This window comes from Canis aureus, chromosome 24, assembly GCF_053574225.1.
Source record: "Canis aureus isolate CA01 chromosome 24, VMU_Caureus_v.1.0, whole genome shotgun sequence".
Classification (NCBI taxonomy): domain Eukaryota; kingdom Metazoa; phylum Chordata; class Mammalia; order Carnivora; family Canidae; genus Canis; species Canis aureus.
Window position 1 is genome coordinate 13,455,889 of NC_135634.1, and position 21,865 is coordinate 13,477,753.

General features: G+C 48.8%; 1 long non-coding RNA gene across 1 annotated transcript; it reads left to right on the top strand.

The window, feature by feature from the left end:
* The first annotated feature begins 5,544 nt into the window (after window positions 1-5,544).
* On the top strand, window positions 5,545-10,552 carry LOC144296447 (uncharacterized). The gene is made up of 3 exons (XR_013363565.1): window positions 5,545-7,132; window positions 9,545-9,696; window positions 10,116-10,552. It is a non-coding gene; the product is annotated as an uncharacterized LOC144296447 (long non-coding RNA).
* The last annotated feature ends 11,313 nt before the right edge of the window (window positions 10,553-21,865 follow it).

The following is a 21,865-nucleotide window of genomic DNA, read 5'->3' on the forward strand; positions in this document are numbered from 1 at the left end:
GATTAGTCTTCCCACGGCTAAGTCTCTGGGTCTGCTATGAGCACATGAGCTAGAAGCAGGGAGAGGGCGTGTTGTCTTGTACAGAGAGAGCAGCCCACACAGGTGCTTCCCTTCTGCAGTCTGTGTAGACAGAACACTGACTGCTGGAGCCCCTATGCCCTTTGACAGTCCACCATAAACTCCTGAGCGTGGGACCGGTAGGTTAAGTGTGCATCAGAAAGTCAACAAAGAAGCTGTGGTTTGGAGGCAATATCTGTCATTTTTTGGTGTCAAAGTATTAAATAAGGTCTCAAACTCAAGATATACAAGATACAGACCAAGCACAGGTGGGTAGGCATTTAAGAATAAAACAAGATGGGGGATGCCTGGGTGGCTCAGCGGTTAAGCATCTGCCTTCAGCCCAGGGTGTGATCCTGGAGCTCCAGGATCGAGTCCCGCATCAGGCTCCCTGCATGGAGACTGCTTCTCTCTCTGCCTGTGTCTCTGCCTCTCTGTGTGTGTGTGTCCCTCGGGAATAAATAAAAAAAATAAAATAAAATCTTAAAAAAACAAAAGAAAAGAATAAAACAAGATGGGACGTCTTGGTGTCTCAGTTGGTTGAGCTTCTACCTTCGGCTCAGGTCACGATCCCAGGGTCCTAGGATCCAGCCCTGGATCAGTGGGGAGCCTGCTTCTCCCTTGGCCTCTGCTCTCTCTCTAACAAATAAAATCTTTAAAAAATTAAAATAATAAAACAGAAGGTTGAAAACAAGGTTCTATTATGGTTAAGAGAAAAAAACAAGTCAGCTTCCTTGAAAATGAGTGTTAATCAGACACTAGACTGATACTTAAACTGAAGGGGTCATTCATTCATTGCTCCATTCAAGAAATATGTGTTAAGCAGGTAATTTGTGCTCAGCACTATTCCAGGCAATGAAGAAGCAAATGAGATTGGCTGCCTCCAAGGAATGTATCCCCTAACGGGGGCAAACAACACAGCATGAGATACCGTGATGTGTAGGAAGGGAATGAGCAGGGCATGTGCTGTGGTGACTGAACCGGAGAGGCCTGCCATCCATATGGGGTAACAGGAGGGCCTCTCTGAAGAGGTGACATTTGAGCTGAACTGGAAGGGGGAGAGCCAGCTGTGGGAAGTGCTGGGTGGAGAGCATTCCGGCCCCTAGGATGAATAGCAAACACATAAGCCCTGCAATAGGAACAAGCTCCCAGTGCAGAATGAGGTCTTGTGGCTGATTCACGGGGAGTCCTGAACACACATGGCTTTACTGCTGTGTTTAAACAGCAAGTTTTTGCGGAGTGTGAAAGTTTGAAGAGTCATTAGGTAGGGGTTTTAAAAATGACTTAAAAAATTATTAACATCTGGGGCAGCCCGGGTGGCTCAGCGGTTTAGCACCGCCTTCAGCCCAGGGCCTGATCCTGGAGACCTGGGATCGAGTCCCGTGTCAAGCTCCCTGCGTGGATCCTGCTTCTCCGTCTGCCTGTGTTTCTGCCTCTCTCTCTCTCTCTGTCTCTCTCATGAATAAATAAATAAAATCTTAAAAAAAAATTAACATCCCTTTTCTGTGCACATCATAGAATTTTTTAAAGATTTTTATTCATTTATTTGGCAGAGAGAGTGCATGAGCAGGAGGCAGAGGGAGTGGGAGAAGCAGGCTCCCCACTGAGCAGAGGCCTGATGAGGGGCTCGATCACAGAACCTCAGGATCATGACCTGAGCCAAAGGAGTGAGCCCTCCAGGTGCCCCCATATCATAGAATCTGAAAGTATGGAATGAAGGAGGAAATCCAACAGCTAGCTAGTTTTTTCAGTGCCATTCACCAAGTAAAATGTCTTTTCCCCATTGAGTTGATAAAACGCCATCTGTGTCGTGTACTGAAAGAGCTTGTAGCTCTTTGGGTTTCCTCAGTTTCCTCCATCTGCCTGTCTGTTCCTGAGCCCAGGCCTGCACTGATGGAATTGCCGAGCTCCTCTGTCTCCGCTGCACCTTACTGAAAACTAGCACGGACAGCCCTATAGCAGTGCTTAACGTTTTTCTTGTAGGGCTGTTACAATACAGTTCAGAAAAGATCTTTGGATGTGTCGTCATCAGACACTAGCAGCATCCCCCGGAACGCATGTACTCTCTAGGCTTCAGTTGGAGAACTACCCCACTTGTACCATCTTGCCTCCGAAAGGGCTAGGAGGCCTGGAGTGGGCTCCGGAAGCGGCCGGGTCCCATAACGTTTACACGTGGCAGGCGTTGTCCAGCCTGCTTTTGGGCATATGGCCTTTACCCTCACCTCTCCCCTGTGCCGTGGCCGTTGCCTCCTCTGTTTCCCTGGGAAGGGCCCGCGAGGCCGAGGGACGTCTCACAGGTACCGAATGGTGCCAGGTCTCTGGATGAAGACTCCTCCGCCCGTGCCCTGCCTGCTGTCCTGTCGGACGGCTCGGTGCACCCCAGACACTAAGACCCAGGGCCGGTGTTCGCGGAGCGCTTCCGTGTGCGAGAATCCGGGTGGCCCTGCCCCGGGGGCACGGCAGCTTGTTCCCAGGGGTGCGGAGGGCCGCGTGGCAGCCACGACGAGGCGTTGCTCCTCACGTCGCAGCGCAGCCCGGGGATGAGGCTGTGGGAGGTGAGCGGGCGCGGGCGCGGGCGCGGGCGGGGCCACTGCCGATGCCGGGAGCCTGAGGCGAGGACTGCGGGACCAGGCTTGGACGCCACAGACGCGCGGCGGCCGTCCCGGGCCTAAGCTCGCCTAAGCTCGCCGCTCTGGCTCTGGGGGCTCTGAGCTGCCACGGCCTCCGCCTCCGCCTCTGCCTCCGTTTCTCTCGGAGGCCCCTCTGGAACAGCAGCCCTTCAGGAAGCCTCAGCGATTGCTCAGCGGGACGTGGTCGCTTCCTTCCGTCTCCGCTGACCGGCTGCGCTTGGCCGCTTGGCCTTGGGCCACCGGCTCCCGATCTCCAGCCCCCGGCGCCCGGGCCGCAGCGCCGCAGGGCCCTGCAGACGGCCGGGTGCGAGCTGACTCTCAAGGGGCCACTCCAGGACCTTATTTGGGGAGGGCAGCTGGGCACGTGTCGGAGCCCATCATCCCCGACAGACGCCAAGCCCTCTCTTGCCGTGCTCTTAGTAGGTGGTGCAGAGAGGAGCGTGAGGCCCAGAGGCAGTCAGAACTGGTTTGGAGATTGGTTCCACCGCCTATTAGCTATGTGCTCCCTGGAGCTCCATTTCCTCACTTGGGAATCATTGTGAGATTTATATAACGCAATAATGCAATAAATACAAAAAGTCCTGAGGGACATGCCGTCTCCGTCCCCAGCTTGCTCACTGACTCCACAAATGTTTATGGACCTCCCCTGAAACCTGAGGCACTGTGCTCACCATTGTATTTATCAGTTGTTTCCATGGAGTAGTATCTCAGAGTTCAGGCTGGGAGTACCCCAGCAGCGCCCCAACTGAGAGATCATTACAAACTTATAAAGCTGAGTAAAACGTCCGTGTTGCTATGAGAATTCCTCTTGCACCCACACCGTGGATTATACCCTCAACACTGCACACTCCTCGTTGGCCTTGACTGTGGAAGCCTCCTTGCCCAGTTTACAGGGGGATGTTACCTTCATAAGCAACCTGTGCTTTTATCAAAGTTCCATGTGTGCTCATGTTTGGATAGCTCAGCTCAGCTCCTTGGTTTTGTCACGGTTGTGATAGAACCCAGAGCTGGTGCAGCCAACCCTGTGATGACGCCAAACACAGCTGTCAATCTGGGGGTGTGGAGAGTGAAGGGAGGCCTCGTCCCCATAAGTTCACTTCGGGTAATGTCAGGGATGCTCTATCCCTCAGGAGTATCTTGTGCAATTAGAAGGGCTCTCCTCCGTTTCAACGTTTTATGCACCTAATTCCACTGTCCCGTGCATAAAGTGGTCAGATCCAGGCATTGCAATAAGTCTCCAAAATCAGGGCCAGAGTGAGTTAGTGTGGAAGGTAACTGTTTCCTCAAGGATTAAAATAAGCAAAGAGGATGGGTTGTTACATAAACAATAACATTGGCCCCTTGAGTCAAAAAACACAAATGTAATTTATCTCAAAATTATCCTCTAGTTTGTTGTTCAAAAATAGATTACAATAACAAATGTGTTAAGCCTCTTGAACAGACAGTTATTCTCATGTCAATAGCCTCCGGAGGAACAATCTTCCTGGCCCAGATTTTCTATGGATGGAACTTGGGGTTTGGGAAAAAAGCACTTTGAATCTGAGCATTCAAACCATAGTTCTTATAGTCACTAAAGCTAAGAGACAACATGTCCCTAATAGGGAAAGTTTGGACTTCAGAATCAGATAAATCTGGATGGAGATACTGGCTTTTTACTGAGCCAGCTGTGCGAGTTTTGTTCAATTTACCCATTCTGAGTCTGTCTTCTTAGCTAAAAAGTTAAAAAAAAAACAAAACACTTAAAAATGGGAATAACAATATCTACAGGATTGTTTTTAGGTTTCGGATACTGTATATGAAAGTACATGACATAGTACTTGGCACATATTGGGACTTCGGTATATGGTAGCTAATAATACTACAAGTGCTTAGTAGAATACAGATCAAAGGATTACATTGGTTCCAGAACCTGAGGGCTCATCTTAGATACACTTAGCCAGTGGTTCTCAACTCTGGCAGCTCAGCATCTCCTGGGGAGCTTCTAAAACAGGCCACTGTTCTGGTCTTGCCTCCAAAGGTTCTGCTTGTAATTGATTTGAGCTGAGGCTGTGTGTCTGGATACACTGCTGTGCCAGGGCTGAGGACCCTACCCTCATTCTCATCAAGTAGGACTGGCTGACCGCATGCCAGGAAGCCTTGCAGAGATGTTTATCTGGGGTCTGGCCTTAAGCCTTACAAGTTCAGAAACCGTCTTGTTAGACCTTCAAGGTGATTGGTCTCAGACCACAGGCTGAACAGGAAATGGAGAGGCTATTAATTTATAGTTAAAAATATACCCACCAAAGAGACCAAGTACGTGCATTGGCCTGAACAGCGTATTCTCCCTTTAAGCAAACTCCAAAGGCAGCCAAGTGATGAAGAAATGACTCAGAGCAGAGGAAGTGGTCACACCGTTTAATGTTGCCTGGCATCTGGTTTGACGGCTCATCGAAGGCATGTGCCCTTCAGGCACACTGGAAGCGCTATCTTCCCACCTGGCCCCTTCTCATCTGAGAATGGGCTTAAGGGGCACGTCCAGGGTTTGCAGCTGAAACAGCCCTTTCTGTGTGGTTTGGGGTCTCCCCTGCATGCCACCACCATCAGGTCATTCTGAAGTGGGCCCCATAATGTGAGTCAGAGCAGTAGAACTAGCTCACATCTGCATATAACAAACCGACTCTCCAATGCACCAGAAAGGGCAGGGTGTGAAGTTCAGCTATGGTCTGATGAAAGCAAGGGTCATAAATATATGTGGAAGCGCCCCAAAGGAAAATATTTTGGCTTTGACCTTCATCCTTCTCATTCCACAGGAGGGTTTGAAAGCTGCGGCTAAAATGCCTGCAGGGTCATAAACATCTGACACTGTTTTTATTTTTTTAATTTTTTAAATTTATTCATGAGAGACAGAGAGAGGCAGAGACATAGGCAGAGGGAAAAGTAGGCTACCTGCAGGGAGCCTCATGCAGGACTTGACCCTGGATCCTGGGACCATGACCTGAGCCAAAGGCAGATGCTAACTGCTGAGCCACCCAGGCGTCCCTGACACTGGTTTCAGAGCCCATTACTGAGCTCACAGTTCCCTCGCCACTAGGCAGAGGGCCCCGGTGAATGACAGGATGGTGAATGTGGTTGGGATGAGGTCCATAGCCAAGGCCAACATCCCCAAGAGCACATGGTCACAAATGGGCACAGCAACAAGGTGGTTGAGACGTCTGGGTTTGGCATAAAATGTTACCAGGTGAAGAAAGCAAGAGTCAGAAGTTAGTGTCACTCTGGGTTCAGCACTCAAAATACCTGAAGGGAATAATTTACTCAGGATGGAGAATCACTGTTCAGTCATTCTTACCAGAGAGTGAGAACTATGTTCAGTTTATTAATTGATGATATGGGATAATTACATGTATCAAAACCCAGCTTTCATCGTGGCTGTGGACTAACTTTGCATGTTGGCTATTTCCTTAGCCGGGAGGGGCCAAAGGAAATTTCTTGCCTGGGTTCTGTTTGGATCCTTGTTGCATCTGGCTGACCTAATTTTGCTTTGCCCATTCTCTTGGGTGGGGTCCATGCTGGTTTCCATCCCAGTGGCCATGTGCTTTTGCCAGGATTTTTATATTGCAGAATAGGTTCTATTTTCCACCCTCCTCATAGCGGCCTCTCCAGGCCCAGTGAACATCACCACCCTCCAGCTCACCCGCACCCCCTTTGAATTGAGTGGTTTCTACTCCTAAACCAGTTATACTCGCAATATGTGTTATAGTAATTAAGTGATTTAATTACCTACTATGTCATCCCAACTTAATATTATGTAAGCCAATACAATGAGTATGAAAATAAAGCGTTATTTCCTTGAGAACTAAGTGAAATTATTTGGAAAGACTCAGTGAAAGCAAATTGACTTAAAGATTTGCTTTAAGTGTGTAGAGATTGGGGTAAATAAGAATATAGAAGAATTCTATAGCAAAAGTCCTTTTCAAGACTAAGATTTCATGTCACTTTAAAGAAGTTGAGATTTAAAATTGTGAATAACACAGTATAGGTGTGAGTTATGCAAAACAGAGACAGCAAGGATCCCCAGTGAGGGCACCAGGCTCAAAGAAAGGGCTTTGGCCCTATGTCCAAATATTGGCAAATAGGGGTGCCTAGCTGGCAGTCAGTAGAACCTGTGACTCTTGATCTTGGGGTTGAGTTGGAGCCCCATGTGGGCATAGAGTTTACTTTAAAGAAATATATGTATATATTTTAAAATATTGATAAATAAATGATATATGTTTTTTAAGTTAAATGTTTAAAGTATATAATATGTATTTTTATCCTTGGTTCATCATGTAACATAGATTTATTGAGCGCCTACTGTGTGTCAGAATTCTCGATTCTGGGAATGCAGAAATGAATAAGGCCAACAACATCCCTGCCCTCAGATGAACATTCTGGTGAAGGTGACGGTGGAGAACGGCATATAATACGCTGTACGTAATGTATACCACCATGCACATGTATGAACTCAGCGTAAGCAGACTCGTGATGGGGGGCGGGGTGGGGGACAGGCAGTCATAGGACAGGCCTTGCCAGTGAGGAAGCAGAGTGGCTGCTCCGGGGGCAGCCATGGGGAGATCTAGGGGAGACTCTTTGGGACAGAGGGTCCGATGAGGCTGACACCCCGAGCTGGGCCTGAGCTGGTACTTAAGGAAGAGAAAGAAGGCCAACCTGCCTGGAGACAAAGGCTAAGGTGAACCCTGGGGTCATCCAGGGCATGGGGGCCCCGGAAAAGACTTTGGATCTGATCCTGCAAACGAGAAGCAGCCACTGGGTTATTTCTGAGAAAGAGAAGGAGACTGGCCGGGTCTGATTTCTATGTTTAAAAGGTCACCCCGCTGCTGAATGAAGAGAATGGAGTGAGAATGAGGGGCAAGAGTGGAAGCTAAAAGCCACACAGGGGACAGGCAAGGAAGCGTCAGCCATGTGGGAGGGGCCCAGGGAGAGGTGCTCCCAGAAGCCAAGCTGCGGAAGGGTGCAAGCCTCAGAGGGGCTGGAAGGTGCTCTGGAGGCCTGGGGGGCCGGTGGGGAGAAGCCTGGGAGGAAGGGAGACCAGAAGACGCACAGCAAGCAGCGCTGCGAGCCTGAGCCCTTTGGAGTGGCTTGAAGGGAAAGGGCGGGAGAGACAAGAGCTGGGGAAGGAAGACCTGTGCGAGCAGAGGTGCAGGTAGTAGGCTGGCGGGAAGGAGCCGGGAGGTGGCCCCGCAGGCCTCCCAGAGTCCTCCACGCCGGATGGAGCTTCCTGTGAGTTAGCAGAGAGACAGCTTGGTTTCTGGCTGTGGGATGACAGAACTTGACCGCCTTCACCATCTGAAGCAGTTGGCCTGCCTTTAGGAGCTGTTTCCTCATTGTCTTCTGCTCTTCCGGTTGTCTTCTCCCTTTAGTGGGGAGGGCCCAGTCAGGAAGCCCAGAGTCTGCTTTTTGTTTGTCTTTGCAGCAGACTTGATGGGCGGGTGTGTGGGGGGGGGTGGCTTTAGGGGCCTGTGGTAGGGCCTGCAGAGTATCAGGGAGATGGCCCGGTGCCCGTGGGGGCTGATCTTGCCCATTTTTGGCAGTCGCTGTTGGGGAATGCTACTCGGCAGGGTTCCCATGTCAGAGGAAAAATAAGCGCAAGGCTTACATTTCTCAGGCTTTAGGTAGACTGTCTGTGGTTTTAAAGCTTTTGAAAAATGTCTGTTTATAGGAATCTACTTTATATATAGGTGTCAGCAATCTGATGGGAGAGAAAGAGGTTCCTGGCAGCCTTGGGACCTGGCTGGGACCCCAGTATGGACTGGAAATGTCCAGGCATCAGGTCACTGTTGAGGATTAGCTCTCTCTGGCAGAGGAATGGAAAGAGCCTGGTTCAGAGATTTTACCCTACAGGCCTGGCCTTAATTTTTTGCCATTTTTGCCTCCACCCCTAGGTACTGGCCTTTGGAAACAGATGAGGGAAGGGACTGAAGATCTTGCATCTAGGAATTCCACCCCAACACCCCAATTCCCCCTTTTGACAGGCCCAACACAGGGAGGTGAAGACAAATATGGGCTCTTTGTGACAGCGAGCCTAATGTGGCCCCTAATAAGCTAGTGTTGGCCCTGTGGAGGGCTGGAGGCAGCCTAGGGCCCAGAATCAAAACAAGCCGAGTGGACACTCCCTCCAGGCCCACACCTGAATCTTCCCGGGAGGCATCCCAGCGAAGGCCAACATGCTGGGAAGAAGCCAGAGCCAGAGGCCTTCCCAGCCAGACCTGTAGCCTGCTGTACCTAGGCCCCCTGGGGGAAGGGAGGAGGACTCATGTGGGAGGAGGCTGAAGGTGGGAGGAAGAGCAAAGAGTGAAGGGGGCAGAGAAAGAGAGCAGAACTTTTCTCTGGCCAGGAGAGATCTGAGGGGGTGCCTTTCTTAAGTTTTTGAAACATTACTTCTATTGGTGAATGAATACAACCAACATACATATACTTGCATAAAGGCATAGGTATGGTTTAATGAAGAATTCTAAAGAGAACACCTGGGTAATCACTGCTTAGTCAAGAAGTAGGACAGAGCCTGCACCTGAGATCCCCCTGGGTAACCCCTACCACTCTACCCAGAGGAACGATCGTCCTACCTCCTGGTAACATCTCTTTACTTTCCTCTATAGTGTGATCACTGATGTGTGTATCTTAAAGAATAAATTCTAGCTTCAGTTGTTTTTAAATGGCATGGGAATAAAATCATACTTGATGTGTTCTTTTATCTTGCCCCTTTTCCCTCAACATTGTCCTTTGAGCCTCATCTATACCGTTATGTTTGTTCATTGATTTTCACTGAGGTATATGATTCTCTCATATGACTATACCATGATTATTTATCCATTTGACTGTAGATGGGAAATTGGCTGTTGTACAGGGCTGTTGGCAATGGACCACGCTGTGATGAATATCTTTGGCTGTGAGTCATGGTGCACATGTGCCCGGCTTTCTCTGCATGTGTACCTAGAGTTGGAAATTCTGGGTTCACATATCCAGAATCTTAAAGGTAATACTAAACTGTTTTCCAGAAAGATGAATTGGGTTGTTCCAAGTCTATAGCCTTGTTAAGTTTTATCTGTTTGTTAATTCCTGAGAGAAGCATGTCAAAACCTCCCACTATGTTTGTGGATTTGTCTATTTATCATTTGAGTTCTGTTGGGGTTCTTTTGCTTTCTATGTTTGAAGCTATATGTTATTAGGTATGTAAAATTGTTATATCTTCTCAAGAATTGATCATATTCAAAACAATTTGGAGGTTCAAGAACATTTATAAGAACATTATGCATTGCCAGCTACACTGAACAATAGCCCCAAATGGGAAATTGTCCAAATGTTCTTTTATCACTAGGAAATGACCCTAATTACCTCTGCTAATGCTTTTTTGCATTAAAGTCTATTTTGTGCTTCTAACCTTGTTGCCTCCAGGATCTTGGGAAGAAGAGAGCCCAAGACAAAGTGAAGTTGCTACAAGAAAACTGAAGAGGGCTGGAGAGAGAAAAATAAGGCTGCTCCCCAGTGAACCCCCAGCCCCTCTGTGCTCAGGGACATTGAGGGATCTTCAGTTCACTGCCTCGGGAGGACTGGAATGAGGCAGAGGAGAAGACGCAGAGCTTTAAGGACAGCCACTTCCCATCAGAACCCCTGCTAGACTGCAGATCAGAGCATGGGAAACTCAGCTGTGTGCATATGTGGCGTCTCCACATGCTCACCCCACAGCTCCAGGGGGATTTGTGGCCAGTGGGTGAGATAATACTCTCAGGTATTATCATATCTCAGGTATGTGTGAGGATGTACTTCCTGCCAGCTCAGGATAGAACTCCAGATATTTGTGAATTTGTCATTCTCTTCATCATGTATGTACTTATCCAGTCAATAAATACTCTTTTTTAAGGATAAAAGAAGTTTTTATTTATAGTCTTAGAGTGAAGGGGAAAACCTCAACTTGCAAGACAAATCCTGGCCAGTGTGGACAACATACTTTTTATTTCCATGGAATGGAATCAAACACAGACTGAGACTAGAGAGTACACACTAGAATCAGCAGATGCCAGGAATGGAGTAGGAAAAAGACAAAGAAATACGGCCTAAACACAAAAAGCCCTTCCCTGTGATCTGCTGACTGTAGCCAGCACCAGGGCTGGATCACACAATGGGAATGAGGTCCAAGGCAGTTGGAACAGGAGTGGGGCGAGGGTGGGGAAGGGTCTACACTGGGGTGTGGGTTTAGTACTGGGTAAATTGCTCTTAGTATTTATATACGAAATTAGTTGGCTCTATTTCTTAGAAATGTACATGGAAAAGAAAGGAAGATTTGATCATTACTTTCTGAATCTGTTGCTCTGCAATACTGATATCATCAGAAATGAGGACATTTCACTCAGGTTCAAATTTCAGTAGCAGGAAATAGTATCAAAACATCGTCATCACTGGCCCCCAGTACAAAACCTCTCCCCGACCTGATCCTCCCTCCTTGTCCCACCCCTACCACCCCTGGGCAGCTACCACTTCACTGCTGCACAGTCTCCCACAAGTACCGCACGAGTGTCACACAGCCCTTCCTAACGCTGGCTGAGAGAGGCAGGCATGAAACAGGCCAAAGACTCTGGGCTGCAAATCTGTCCCCTCTTGTTTTTATACCACAGACTTCTTAAAGGATCTGGTTTTTCTAATGGAATGGCAAATAGCCTTTTAGGAAAAAAAAAAAAAAAAAACCTCAAAAAGAAGGGGGATTAATTCTGACTCCAAACCAGTCATCTTCTTAATGTGGAGCAATCCATAGATTCATAAAGTCAATATAACGGAGGTGAGGGTGGCCCTGGGGGCAGGGCCTGGGAAGCGGAGTCCTCCGGGCCTGTGTCCAGCAGGGCTGGAGACGCTGGTGGCTGGTCAGTACAGCATGTGCTCGGAGGGCCGGTGGGCGGTCTGCCCTCTGCAGAAAAAGCTGCCAAGTTGAGGTGTTTTGTTTTAAACATTGCTGGTGGGGACAGGGAATCCCTGAAGGGAACTGGCTTAAAAAATTGTGGAAATGGGGAAGGAGAATGCGAGCTGTTGTCCAAGAGATTCTCCGTAAAAATAAAATTTAAAAAAAGAAAAAGGGATCCCTGGGTGGCGCAGCGGTTTGGCGCCTGCCTTTGGCCCAGGGCACGATCCTGGAGACCCGGGATCGAATCCCACGTCGGGCTCCCGGTGCATGGAGCCTGCTTCTCCCTCTGCCTGTGTCTCTGCCTCTCTCTGTGTGTATGTGTGTGTGTGACTATCATAAATAAAAAAAATTAAAAATAAAAAAAAGAAAATTAAAAAAAAGAAAAAAGAGGAAAGGAAAAATAGTCTCTTAAATGTCTGCGAGGGCTCTAGGGATGAACTGAAAGGCAGATGAGACGATGGAGGAGATGCACAGTTGGTGCTGCTGACTGGCCCCACGGAGCTTAGCTGGTCTCCACCCCGAGCTTCTTCCTGCATTGGGACTTTTCAGGCTCCCAGCCTCTGCCAACGACAGAGATGGTGCTGCCCTTGGCATGGGGGCTGCTGTCTGAGGAGGGGCAGTTGGCCTGCCCCTCTGCCTCACCTTCTCCAGGGCCGGGGCTTGCTGCTCCAGAGGTGCCGTCTACTGCTTGAGGTCATCAATGTCTTGCTGGTGTGTGTGGTTTTTCCTTCGTATACACTGGATGCGCTCGGTGGCCTTGTCTAGGATTCGGGCCGGGATGCCTCCTTTGCTTGGGGTGCTGGGACCGAGGCCTGCACACTGTGAAGGCTGCCTTTGCGGTCCCTAGGCTTTCATTCTGGTGCATTATGGTGAGCCCGTTCGTCACCTGTGGGTTGAAAGCTCGGTTCCACTGCTCTCCCCCTGGGTGTCCTGTCACCCTCATCGTTCATTCCCTACGGCTTCCTCCTGAGAAGCAGAGAAGTGGAGTGGCCACTGCAGCAGCAGCTAGGGTTGGGGTTGGGGTGGGGAGGGAGTGGAAAGTCCAACAACAAGCCCAGTCACCCTACACACTCACACACACACACACACACACACACACACACACACACACACACACCATGGGTAAGAGCCACCTCCTCACTCCAGTCAACAAATACTTATTAAGTACCTACTGTAGGCAGGCACTGGGCCCACTCTGGCTCTTCTCTTTGAGTTTCCTGGTCACTGCTCAATGGACCCAAGACAAAATCTCTCTCATCCTTCGAAAGGCCTGAGCCGCTCTCTGGGGTCCTGTGGTGGCCAGGAAGCCTTTGGCCAGTTAGCCAGGGAGAGCAGGAGACTAAGTCTTCCATTCCCTCCGACCCTTCTCTCTTTCCTCAAAAGCTGGAAACCCCTGACATGGACATTTCTTGCTCTGGGGCAGTTCTCTGCTCCTAAGAACCAGAAGGCTGATGACCAGGAGAAGCCGCTCGAAACTAGCTGGGGGCTCTCAGGGTGACATGAGGTGAGGAGTGTGCTGCCAGATGTTCCTTATTCTTTCTCCTCAAACTGACAAGATCTTCATTAGGCTTCAACCAGAGAGGAAAACTCAAGAATAAACCAACTGCCAATTGCTCCGGGGGCTCGAGAAGCCCAAAGGTGTCACAGCCATCACCTGGCCTGAGGAGAACTCTCTAAAGTTGTTGCCAGAGCAGGACACTTTTGAGAATGATAAGGAGTTCTGTTAATATGCGCACTGGAACAACAGCCATAAACTCGGGACTGTCTTGGATCAACTGAGAGGCATGGTCACTCTCTCTAGAATGGTCTCTCAGAAACGATCTGCAATGAAGAAATTTTGTTCCCCCTCTGCCTCCTCAGAATGTGACTCAGAACTCATCCTAACCAAAAGAAATCCTTCCTAGACGGGTCTGCTTCCCTTTTGCCAGAACACAATGGCAGGAGAACATCCCCAAATGCTGCTGGGTTGGGTCATTTTAGAAAGCCACCCTGACGGGCATCTGGGTAGCTCAGCGATTGAACATCTGCCTTCAGCTCAGGGCATGATCCCGGGGTCCTGGGATCGAGTCCCACATCAGGCTCCCTGCAGGGAGCCTGCTTCTCCCTCTGTCCGTGTCTCTCTCTGTGTCTCTCATGAATAAATAAATAAAATCTTTAAAAGAAAAAAGAAAGAAAGCCACCCTGAGGGACCTCAAAGGCAATGAAGGATACTGAAAAGATGCCTGCAGGGCTCCTGTGCGGAAACTGCATCAAAGCTGGAATCTTAGGGAATCTTTGAAGATACGCTGGCCAGAGGGAGGAAGTTCTTGTCACTGGGTTGGGAACATAGGCCTCCACTCCACACTGACACTTTCCTAGAAGGTCAAAACTGTTTGGGCTTTGTAGATGTTCGGCTGAGATATGATTTAGGGAAAGTGCCAGGCTTCGGGATTCAACTTCCTAGGCTCCCGTCTCTTGTCTCCACGCTGTGATGCAGTTATTGGCCGTATTGTTAGAAGAGGATATTTGAAGATGAGAAGGCCCTTATGACAGTGCAGTGACTCAGGCCTCATTGGCTGTGCCTCTGTTCTGGACGGCTTGGGACGGGATGGCATTTGGGATGTGAGTGGGCCTCGGAGGGGCCCAGCCTGTGGGCGGGAACCGAGCCCTCTCAGGCTCCCGGGCAGAGGAGGTGGGGATGACCTCTAGAATCTGGATTTACCCGCGGGGCTGGGATGGGGCCCATCTGGCGTGTCTCAGCTCCCTTCTGTGTGCGAGTGTCGGCAGACCACATGGGTGTGTGAGCTTCATGAGTGAAAACCTTCCAGATGTGCTCAGCTGTCCACATAGCCAGCAAGTGTCCTGTCTTCTGTAAGTCCTGCACACGTGCGATCCAGCGTGCTGCTCCCGGCGGGAGAGGGTAGCGCTGCCGACCGATCCTCTAGGCTCGGGGATGGCACCACGGAAAGATTTGACCTGCCTTTTTTGTTTCTAAAAACTAAAAAAGAAAGCTCAGGGAGACCAAGAGAATAGACTTGATAATTGATTCTTACAACTAAAGATAGCTATGCTAATAATAGTGCTAATGGTAATAATTGCTAGGCACAGTAGCAAACATTTACTGAACGTGCTTAAATGCAGGGTTTTAATGAAACCTCACGGCAACCCTCTGAGGCTGGTATCATTATCCCGTGGTTCAGATGGGGAATCAGGCAGAGAGAGGCTATGTCGCTGGCCTGTTGGAAGTGACACCAGTTAGACCACAGCCTCCATGGCACACAGAACATGAGGGCAATGGCAGTGGGTCACTTGGGAGGGTCCTTGGGCTCCCACCATCAAACCTCACAACTTCCCCTCTGCTTCTCCCTAGGCTTCCCCCTTTCTGACTAGTGAGAAAGAGGCAGCTCTGCCTGCGTAGGGCTTACCTGTCCAAGAGACTGTCCTCCCGCCGCTGTCTTCAGCCTCTCCCTCCCCAAAGGTTCTTCCCATCACAAGGAAATATGCACAAGTCTCTCATGAAAAAGAACCAGATGGGGATCCCTGGGTGGCGCAGTGGTTTGGCGCCTGCCTTTGGCCCAGAGCACGATCCTGGAGACCCGGGATCAAATCCCACATCGGGCTCCCGGTGCATGGAGCCTGCTTCTCCCTCTGCCTGTGTCTCTGCCTCTCTCTCTCTCTGTGTGACTATCATAAATAAATAAAAATTAAAAAGAAAAAGAAAAAGAACCAGAAACTAAATCCTCTTCTTAGAGCCCACTCCCCTCCACCTCCTTTTTCTTCTCTTACCGCTAAGCCTCTAGAAGACTTCGTCTGGGTTCTCTGTGTCCACTTCCTTTCTTTTTCCTCCTCAACCTGCTGTAACCTGCATTCCACCCCATTCCCTATCGCCTCTCCGCCAATAACCTTACACCAACCCAGTGTCCATCTCTGTCCCTACGTCTTGCCTTCTTGAAGACTCCATCCCTGTTGACCACTCCTTCCTTGTTGAAGTGCTCGCTCCCTGTAGCTTCCCCCCTACCGCCTTCTATTCATTTCTTCCTGTTCTTCTAGCTGCCCCTCTGTTGGCTTTATAGGCTCTAGGCTTTCTGCCCATCTGCGAGATGGTTAATTTGATTTGTCAACTTGACTGGGCCATGGGATGCCCAGATATTAGGTTAAACATCATTCTGAGCATTACTGAGGGACTTTGAGGATGAGATTAACATGCGAATCAGAGGGTTGAATAAAGTGCATTGCCCTCCTCAGGGTGATAGTCCTCATCCAATCCATCAAAGGCCTAAATAGACAAAGAGGCTGAGGGAGGGAGAATTTGGTCTCTCTGCCTGTCTTAGAGATGGGTCATTGGTCTTCTTCTACCTTTGGACTCAGACTCAGACTGGAAACTATACTGTCTGCTCTCCACCTCGTCCACTGTAGATCCGGGTAACTCTCAGCCTCCATAATCACACGTGAGCCGATGCCTTATAACCAACCTATCTCTCTATCTCTATCTACATCTCTATCTACCCATTGCTACCATGATACATAGAATCTCTTATCGGTTCCATTTCTCTGGAGCACTGTGACCAAAGAGCTGGAGCCCCTGAACACTTCACTCCTTGCCCACATAACATTACATCTGTAATAATAGAATTGGTTTCACATTATCATAGCCTTATAAGCTCCTTAAGGACACTGACTGCATCTTATTCATCTACCTAATCCATATTAAGTGCTCAGAAATGTTTGTTGAATGAATGAACGAGCTATAAACTTGGATGCACAAAGAACTAACCACAATGTGTATAAGCATGGGTGAGGCTCATTTAAAGTTCACATGATCCTCATGTTGACAGTGGGGATCACAGTCTAGGGTAAGTAATTGTTATACACCTTAAATCTAATTTAGAGCCAAAAACCCCCCAAATGCACTACTTCAGTCAGGTCTTATGTACTTTGGTCTTCATGGTCAGGAGTTCATATCAGTTCAGTAAATGATCTTTGGGAAACAAAAGAGTAAATGTATATTATCTTTCTGATTCCTCAGACACGATTTCAAGATCTCACCTCTACCCAAGGCCCTAGATTCCCTCTCACTATGTCACTTTCTCTCTCCACCTCTCCTCTTGCTGTCAATCATATTTCCAGGGTGGAGTTACTGGAGAAGAGAAAGTTTACATTCCTTTTTTCTATAGTTAGAAATTATTTGGCAGGTTAACAGCTAGCCCTAGGCTTTATTCTCTGTCTTGAATTCATAGATGAAGTACCTAAACTCCTCAGGCTGACATAGAACAACAAGAACCTGCTTTGGCTTTTGTTTTGGATGAGCCAAGACCAGTGTGCCAGGACCTGTACAAACAGGGTGGTGTAAATGTTAGAAGGCATGTCTGGGCCTGAGGGCTGTGGGTGGTGACAGCAGGAGAGAGTTTTGACAGAAGCCTATAAAACAGAAAAGGGCAGAAAAACAGGTTGTGAGGGTTCATAGGGCAATTAAGTAGAACATTCCATCGTGTTCCTTCTGTGTTTTTCCCAGCACACAGAACTAGTTTCTTCTCCACAGGTCATGTGTCACACCTGGGACCCAAGGTGGGGCATGAAATGACAGATAGGAGGTTCCAGCACTTGCTTCCAGGATGGTCAGCCTGTGGTATAATCTTAGATGGGGCTGTGGCAACTCCTTCTTTGAATAGATGTTAGGAGCACTACCTCCAGCATCCATCAGCTTCCTAAATATAGTGTGTGAAGTTATGCTCCTCTCCCCCAACATGTTTATGACACATCATTAAGGGCACTGCCTACAGTTAAATGTTCATTGAAAGTGGCTGGTGCATACTGATGTTGATCAGACTGACTCAACTCCCTGGAGTTTGTATAAAGCTGAAATTCTTCCTTAATTTTGAAAGGAACTCTCAGGATAAAGGCAAAAATGCCGGGATGCCTGGGTGGCTCAGTGGTTGAGCATCTGCATTTGGCTCAGGTTGTGATCCCGGGGTCCTGGGATTGGGTCCTGCATCAGGCTTCCCGCAGGGAGCCTGCTTCTCTCTCTGCCTATGCCTCTGTTTTCATTCTGTTCTTTTTCCTGCTTTCCAAAGAAGCTATGGAGAAGAGGCTCTTGCTTGCTGAGAGGGACACTTCTGGCAGTCCCGGAAAGCCCAAACGCCTGTCAAATGTCTTTGTCCTTAGAGATCCCTATTAGGCACCTGTGATCCCTCCCTGTTTGCTTCCACGCACAGGGATTGTGCCCCAGGCTGTGGGGGTGCTGGTCAGCATGCCTGGGTCTTGTTCATGTTTGCACTCCAGGGCTGGACCCCAACTGGAACATGGTACATGCTCGGTGCAGACAGAGCCTCCCTCCTTCCTCGCGTCCCACGTGTCCTGCTGGCCCTTGCCCCCATGTCCCAGTGTCCTGATTTCCCACTCCAGCCGCGTACCTGGCCTTCTCCAGCACCCTGCACTCTGGCTGTTGGGGCAAATTACCACAAACGGGAGGCTTTAAAACCACAAAAATGTGTATTCTCTCTCAGGTCTGGAAGCTAGAAGTCTGAATCAAGATGTTGGTGGGGCCATGCTCCCTCTGAAGGCTCTAGAGGAGAATCTGGTTTTTGCCTCTTCTAGTTCCTGGAAACTCCAGGTGTCCCTTGGCTTGGGGTCAGGTATCTCCAAACTCCACCACCCCGGTCACATGGCCTCCTCTTCTGTGAACTCCTGTTGGCCTGTCTCTTAAGGACACATGATGACATTTACTGTCCACCAGGTACTCCAGAGTAATCTCCTCCTCTCAGAATCCTTAACCGTAATCACTTCTGCAAAGATCTTCTTCCAGCTAGGTCATGTTTACAATTTCCAGGGATCAGGACTTGCTATCTTTGGGGGCCATTATTCAGCCACCCCAGCATTTTAAGAATGAGGGGGGAGGGATCAGAAGTGCAAGTGGGGGTATTGAGGTGGGCGGCAGCAGGGATCCTACCATGTTGGAGGAGGAAGAGGTGGGGTGCTGGGATCCAGGCAAGTGCAGAAAAGGAATCAGAGGTGAAGAGTGGGGGCAGGTGGTAGGAAGGTGCTCACAGGGAGATTAGAGAAGGTGAGAAATAACTTCTGAGAGAATTCAAAAAGTGGTTGGCGACCCAGAGAAGAACTGCCAGCAGCGCTTGAGATTGTTTGGGGCTGTGGGCCATAGATTTGTAGTGGCACCAAACTCCTGCCTGGAGAACATTCTCTGATAGTTTAAGCAGCCTCTGTGTGTGTGTGTCTGTGTGTGTGTGTGTGTGAGAGAGAGAGAGAGAGAGAGAGAGAGAGAGAGATTAGGAGAATATGGCACAGAGAGCCCACCATGTCTTTGGCTGGGGAGGTTTGCAAGGACGGGGAGCATGGCATTGGCAGTACTGGTGCAAGTCTGGCTCACCCAAGAAGGAAGGGTCACTGGGAAGAGCACAGATGGACAGAAAGACTGGCTAGCTTGATGCTGTCAAAGAGCAAGTGTGGTGCCTTTTGCTGGAAGAAGTGTTTAAAGCTTCCAAAAATTGCTAACTAAGCAGAGTTCAAAGTTTGGGATGATGCAGGTACAAGCTCCTAGGTATATGGAGAGAAGCCAGTGGCTGAGATGCAGGGGAGCAGGGGAGGGAGGGAGCTCTGGGACCAGCCTGCTGGATGCACCAGCCGGGGGTGGATGAGACTTGCCTGGTCACAGCGGGACTTATAGGGGAAGAACAATGGGCTCAGGGGTCAGGAAGTAAATGTAGCTTTCCTTGATGAGATTGAGGATGTAGGGGACTTTACAATGAAAGGAGAGATCTAGCGATGCCTGGGTGGCTCAGCAGTTTAGCATCTGCCTTCGGTTCAGGGCGTGATCCCGGGATCCTGGGATCGAGTCCCACATTGGGCTTTCTGCATGGAGCCTGCTTCTCCCTCTGTCTGTGCCTCTGCCTCTCCCTCTGTGTTTCTCATGAATAAATAAATAAAATCCTAAAAAAACAAGAAAGAAAGGACAGTTCAGAGGCACGATAAATAGATAAATACACAGGCCTGAGATGAGCAGGAGCTGGGGGAGCTTAGGTCAGGGAACAGAAGCCCAGGCACTATGGGGAGGGTCAAGTGAGATCTAGGGGGCCGGGTGGGACTGATCCACCTCCAGGCTGCAAACAGGACTCTGGTCTCTTCAAAGCAGAGCTGTGCCGAGGCCCCAGGTGGTGTGAGGAGTTAGCACCCCGTAGCTTCTGTTACATCTTAGTTGACTCTTCTGAGTTTGAGAGAAGAAGCTAAAGTTACCATGAGTTGGTGAAAGGCAGTTTCAGAACAAAGGAATTTCTTCCTTTGTTGGTCTGCTCACTCATTAGTCGGGCCCCATGGCTGGTTTCCTTGCATAGGGCAGTCATTTATTTGCCAAGGCAAAGGCCTCGGCTTGAGAAGCCTGTCAGTCTGGGGACCTGATGCAAGCTCCTGCAATCAAGGTGAGGAGTCAAGCTAAAGGACTGCCCATGGCCGTTTGGGGTCCGCCCACAGGGGATGGAGCACCCTCCTGGCTGGACAGACCGGGCTCTGTGGGCTCTGCGCCCCTGCAGCCAACCCCCTCCCCTGGGTGGAGAGGTGAGGCTCCGAGTAACTCTAGGTGGAGAGCTGCAGACAAGGCAAGACTTAGGACCTTGTAGTAAGGGGTGGCTAAGGGTCAAGCAGAAAGTGACTTTTGACTCGAATAATTTAAGATCTGTGTGGCCACAGAAATACATACAAAGCAGGAAACCAGCGACTTCTTAAAGCACGTTTTTAACTATTATCGTTTATTTATTTATTTTTTTTGGCTGAGAGTTGCTTTAAATCTTCTCAATTGTTGGCTTTTTAATATTTTGCAATGTTCTCTCTCCTAAATTAACAGGATGGGGAATTGACGGTGCAGTTTGGACTTATCTACAGCATGTTTTGTCACATTTAACTTCTGCTCTGAAGTTAATGAATTTCAGGCAAATTTTTCACCACCTGCACATAGTGAATACTTGGATGACATTTTTATAGGCACCAAAAATACTTTAAATTATAATGTTAGCAAATGATAAAATAAGAGCACTCTAGTCATCAAAATCACTCACAGGATTTGCAGTGTCTAAGATCAGCCTGGCTCAGGAGATACCAAACCCAAACCCAGTTTGCAGCTAAAATGGTGCCACTGTTGTGACACTGTACATTATAAAAAATGTATATTGGATCTTTGTCCCTGTCCCTGGCACAGAGCTCCTAACAGAATACAATAAATGAATATAATTTTTCCTCTCAGGTTCTTGGCACAGAGTTTCTTGGGCCCTTGGAATTTCCCGAAAGATAGGAGCAAGAGGAGCTTCTTTTGTTATTTATAACCAAGCCCCTCACAACCACACCTGGGTTTCTGTTCCTGTCAAGACTCCAGGAGGAGGGGGGCTGGTTGCAAAGAACCAACTATGAATGATTAAAGGGTTGGAACTTTCAGCCTCACCCTTCGATTTCTGGGGAGAGAAGAGAGGCTGGAGATTGACTTCAATCACCAGTGGCTGCAATGCGATCTGTGTAATGAAGCCTTCACAAAGACTCTAACTGAACGGGTTGGAGAGCTTCCAGGTAGGTGACAGGGGGGTGGTGCCGGGAGGGTGGCACACCTGGAGAGCATGTGGAAGCTCCGCGCCCACTCCCACACACCTTGCCTGATGCATCTCTTCCATCTGGCCACTCCCAAGCTGAATCCTTTATAATAAATTAGTAATAGCAATTAAACTGTTTGTCTGGGTTCTGTGAGCTGTTCTAACAAATGAGTGAACCTGAGGGGGCCGCAGGGGGTTGTTATGGGAGCCTTTGATTTGCAGCCAAGTTGGACAGAAGTTGTGGAATCTGGGGACACCTTACTTGTGATGGGTGGCTGAAGTTGGGAGGCAGTCTTGTAGGATCGAGCCCTCAGCCTGTGGGGTCTGGACTCACTGGGCAGTTAGAGCCAGAATTGAGTTAGATTGTAAGACACCCGGTCAGTGTCCTCTAAGAATTGGAAAATTACTTGGTGTGGAAAAACACATACATTTAGTGTCAGAGTGTTAGGAGTACAGAAACAGAGGTTTTTCTTTTAACCAAAGTTAACAGCAGAAACAGGGCTTATCATGTCCCTGCCCTGCCAGCTTTGAAGTCCAGTGACTCTTGATGAATTCTTAAAATTCAGAAACATTTGAATCACTTCAAATTTTGCCAACAAAGTGAGTCTTTATTTATTTTTTTTTTAAGATTTTACTTATTTATTTGAGAAAGAGAGAGAGAGAAGCAGAGGGAGAAGCAGACTCTCCACTGA